Raw genomic sequence first — 5075 nt, 5'->3', positions numbered from 1 at the left:
TTCCTTTCTGTCACATGTTGCCTGCTCACCGTGTCATTGCTAAGAGCTTCCTTGTGTACGTGGATGATGTCCAGGATGTTGGTCTGGTGGCCCTGAGCAGCACTAACACGTCCATGAGTGGACTGATTGGCTGATTGGCAAAGAGCTCTCTGATGGTGTTGCAGGCATCTCTGATGAAGTGGGAGCCTGTTTCAGCTCCAAGACCTGGCTGAGGCTGAAGAATAACTGGCCACCTTCTGATGCTCCTTCTTAAAGCCTGTCACCATCATCTTAAAGCCTGTCACCAACTTATTGGCTATGAAGTTGAGCTGAGTGCCCTGTTGTCCACCTTCTTGGTGAAGCACTCAAAGCCATCATTCTTGCTCTCCCACTCCTAAGGATGAGAACCACTACCTGGGGGTGAGCTCAGGGTCAGAAAGAAGCTGGAACTCACCATCTCATCCTTGTCAGCCTTCCTCTTGCCCTGTCTCCAGGCTGTCTCTTCAGTGCTGATAAGACACATCATAAAGTGGCAGAAGATGTGGCACTGTGCCCACATGCAGAAACTGGCCATGTGGTTCATCCACCAGATTGGGTCCTTTCTGCACTTGAACATAAAGTCCTCAAGATGGCCTGTGATCTGCCTCTTGGCACCCAAGAAGCCCTCAGTGCCATACGAGCCGTGATGCATGGACTGGAATCGCAAAGGCAGCACACACCCTGCTCCTGACTTTGCTGCTCATTTCCTCAATGTGACTCCATTTGTGGCACAGCTGTTGTACTAAGGTCTGTGCATGCTGAACAAGGCCAAGCTGGGTCAAAGAGCAACCAGTCACCTCTGCAAGGATGTGCCAGGAACCAGTGGACCAGCCACCAACCTCACTCGCTGCCAGTCAGGGTAAATCGGTTATTCTACCATAGACGTAGAGCCCAGTACCGTCTGCTTTTTCTCAGGTCTCCACTCCATAAGCTGTCAGGTGGCAGCCACTCAGGCTGTGGGAACCTAACCATCCCTGCCTCCTTGAGTGGGTGAGGTTGGTGGCTGACTCACTTGCTCCTGGCATACCCTTGCAGAGGTGGATGATTGCTCTTTGAGCCAGCTTCGCCTTGCCTGTCATGCACAGGCCCTGGGTACCGACACGCCACTTTGAGTGAGCTTGTTCTCTCTTGGGGCAAAAAGTCTGGCCAGGGTCACAGAAGGCTGAATCCCATGTGTGGTAATCCTGGCTGCTGCTTAGGGGGCTTGCAATGGTTCCCCTCCTTTCCCCAGGCTCAGTATGAAGCCCAACTGAGCCAGCACCCTTTAGGTACAGAACTTGTACCCTAGGAGGGAACTTCTGTCCTACAGGTTGGGTGGGAAGATGTATGGCCTGCTGCTGGCTGCCAGGATTGTAGGGATGTTATGTTCACCCTTCCATTCAGGGACCTCAAAGTGACCAGTTTCTTCTTTGAGAATCACTTCCCAAGGCCCAGGAGCCCCTGGGGCTGCAGGGCAGCTGGCTGCATGCTTCCCTGGCTTCTTCCATGTTGTGCTGGTCACTACCCACCAAGGGTGGTCAGACGCAGGCACCATGCTGGGGGTTTGTCTCTGGACCTTTGTCTTGATTACCATGGAGTTGGACTAAGCCTGGTGTCAGAGCCCTGATGGAGTTGTCCTGGGCAGTTCTGGGGATGATCTGAGGAGATGCAGAAGGAAATTGCTGTGAGAATGAATGACTGTCAGCCAGAACAGGCACCCGGTGAGTGCTCAGGGATTACCCTCAGTAGCTGCCCAGAGGCCAAAACCACCCACCTGGTAGCAACAGTTCCTAAGCCAGGAGGAGGACAAGATAGCAGGTTCCACTAACTTGAGTCTCATCAGCTGTGCTGAGATGTACCTCTCATGTAGAAAACAGTCCTGCAGGCAGAGCCACTGACAGACACTGCTGTGTGTCTCTAACTGCTCCAAATCACAGATGATGGGGGCTCAGCAAGGATGACATCGTGGGTGACACAACCCATCACAACAGGAACCTGCTTGGGTCTACAGGGCCCAGAGTCAGTGTCCTCTACCCACTGAACTGACATGTGTGCATGCAGTGTTTGTGTATGCATGTGTTTGTCCCTCCTCTCTGACCAGGCCTAGCTCCTCCACACATGGGTACACCTACGTCCTCACTGTTACCACCAGGGCCCAGGGTCAGCATTCGAGCCTGCAGAGGTGCTCCCAAATCTCTGCCCTCCCCACCTAGAATGGTCCAAGGGATGCAGACAGAGAAGGGGCACCAGGCAGGGCAGAGAGGGCTTTCACCCTCTCTAGGTGAAACCCAGATTGTAAAGTCCTAGATCTGCCCAGCAGTGCTGGATTCAGCACATCTTCCTACGTCCTCTTCCCTGCAACCCTCCAGGGTTCCCTGACTCATCTTCCCTACAGATGGAGGCAAAAGGCTCCACAGACAAACTCCCTGCCTGAGCGGCCAGCTGGCCAGGTTTCTACTGACCAGGCCCCTGACCAGGTCCACACTGACCAGGTCCTACTGATCAACTGCCCACTGACCCTGGCTAAGTAGGTTCCCATTTAAGAGGCTCCACAGACAAAACCTCACTGACTAATACCCCACTGACCAGGCCCCCACTGATAAGACCACAATTTACCATGTTGCCACCCACCCCACCCCCACTGAACAATTCTCCATGAATCCGTCCCCAGCTGACCAGGCCCCAAGCCATTAAGGTTCCACACTGACCAGGCCCCACGTATACTGTATACACCCCACCAAACAGTTTTTCATTGTTTATGTTCCACTCAATCAAGCTTCACTAATAGGGCCACCACTGCTCAGGCTTCAAATGACTAGGTCTCCAGGTCCCCCTGATGACACCTTCACTGAGGAGGCCACCACTGACCAGGTCTCTGCTGATCAGGTTCCAACTGGCCAAGTACTGTGAACCAGGTCGTCGCTAACCATGGTCCACTGACCAGGCCCCCGAGCAGCGGTGCTTAAAGTCTCATTCTAATAGCCCCTCAGTCCACAGACCTTCCCTCCCTGCATGTGTGCCCAGAGGTCATGCCCTGGGAGTTTTCTTGGGACAAGACCTCTCCTCCAAGACACAGGGAGGGATAGTCAGCCTCAGGCTCCAGGTACCTAGCTTCACACTCTGGGTCCATCTCAAAGGAGACACTGAGGTGGCCTGGAACTGCCTGGACATGCCATCTAGCCTATGCTGAGTGTCAGAGTGGGAGGAAGGGAGGAACATTTGGCAGAGGAGACACCCTGTGCTGCTGGGTCTCCCTGGGCCCTTCCGGCAGAGCCCCAATCTAGAGACACAGCACAGAGGCTGCAGAAAGACTAATCCAGAACCTTTGAGGCTGAGCCAGAGACCACATGAAGACTGTTCCCAGACAGACAGAAGGCCTTTTACTAGTTTCTTGGTACCTCAGTGGATGTGGCAGTGGTTCTTTCTGTTGGAGACCAGTGAATGTGTGCTGGGGAGGGCTTGTCCTGCAATTCCTTGGTGGCTCCACCTCTGCTTCTAAGAAAAATAACTCACTCCAGGGCTGGGAGAGAGAAAATACAAGATTAGCTTCTAACATCATGTGCCAGAAAGTAAAAAAGTACTCACAGAGTAAAAAGGCCAAATTAAAAAGACAAAGTCGGCTTGAAATGTCTTACCACTGGCCTAATCTTGGGGCATCTGAGCACCAAAATCATAAGCTTTTCCTTCTCCCTTATTTATTGGTTTTATTTTTCCATGTGGAACAAAAAAAAAGAATCAGAAAATAATCTTTTGGCAACCATCATAGTAATAATTGTTCAAACACAAATCACTAATGAAATGCTAAATCTAGTAGGTTTTGAGGAGTAACAAGATATTTACAAAGCCTCAACATATCTTCTCACAAAATACTGTTGAACTACAAAAAGGAAATAGTAACATTAGTGGTCAGATGCAGTGGCTCACACCTGTAATCCTAGCACTTTGCGAGGCCAAGGCAGGTAGATCACCTGAGGTCAGGAGTTCAAGACCAGCCCAACCAACATGGTGAAACCCCATCTCTACCAAAAATTAGCTGGGTGTGGTGGCAGGCAACTGTAATCCCAGCTACTCAGAAAGCTGAGGCAGGAGAATCACTTGAACCTAGGAGGCACAGGTTGCAGTGAACTGAGACTGCATCATTGTTCTCCAGCATGGGTCAGGAGCAAAACTCTACCTCATAAATTAATTAATTAATTTAATGTAATTAAGGAAATAGTAATATTCACATGAAAAACTGGGTAGCTACTCCTTAAGTCTCCTACTGCATACAATAATAACAATAAAATGTAAATTGCAAATAAGCCATCAATGACCTCTACTAAAGTACCAATGACGATTTGCTTGTTTGGCTGTTTAAACAGGTGACACTTGGGCAATTTGAGTATGTCAAATTCAGTAACACTAGCTTTCTTTTACAAGATCCACTTAAAAATTAGAGTCTAAAAAACATCATTTAAAAGATCAAATAAATTTCGTCATACATATGATACAAAAATATTCTACTTTAGTAAAGACTGTGATGTTATATATTTTAACAGAAACAGTTAAAACATTGTGTAAATATCCCAGAAATAAAGGAGTTTGATAATCTTTTAAATCATAAACTTTTTCCTTAAAATTTTTGGTTTAGATATTCTCTTCATTAGATGTGGCTCATCAGTAGATCCTAGAGAAGAAGGTAGATGGGAGCAAATGTCCCAACACAGCAACAGCTGAAAAGAAAAAGAATTACGTTCTTTACCTAAAACATTTGTTAACTAACAGTAAGTTTAAAAACTAAAAAGTTAGAACTTTATCAGAGTTAATAAGAATGAGAAATATGTATGTACCATTACAATACAAAATTAATATTAAATAGAATGTGTATTTACACAAGGCATTAATTATAATTGTGGTTAAATATCAGAGCTTTTTCCATTCTTCATTCATATACTCAACAGCTGTATTTTAAGGTACTAAAACCAGCACTAGAATTACAAGAGGAATATGGTATGGTCTACCTCTCAACAATCAAACATAACAAATATGCTATAACCGAAAAGAACAGATGAGCAGCCAATGTCCATATAGAGTCATAG

General features: G+C 47.6%; 1 long non-coding RNA gene across 1 annotated transcript; it reads right to left on the bottom strand.

Annotated features, from left to right (window-relative positions):
* Positions 1-1548: 1548 nt before the first annotated feature.
* Positions 1549-3821, bottom strand: LOC105714966 (uncharacterized). Its single transcript, XR_001106938.2, has 3 exons — positions 3633-3821; positions 3396-3517; positions 1549-1655 (listed from the first exon to the last, which is right to left on the bottom strand). It is a non-coding gene; the product is annotated as an uncharacterized LOC105714966 (long non-coding RNA).
* Between the last annotated feature and the right edge of the window lie 1254 nt (positions 3822-5075).

Source organism: Aotus nancymaae, unplaced genomic scaffold, assembly GCF_030222135.1.
Source record: "Aotus nancymaae isolate 86718 unplaced genomic scaffold, 86718_ANA_hifiasm-v0.15.2.pri h1tg000012l, whole genome shotgun sequence".
Taxonomy (NCBI): domain Eukaryota; kingdom Metazoa; phylum Chordata; class Mammalia; order Primates; family Aotidae; genus Aotus; species Aotus nancymaae.
The sequence above is the reverse complement of the archived record's forward strand: the minus strand, read 5'-3'. Positions and strand labels throughout refer to the sequence as shown.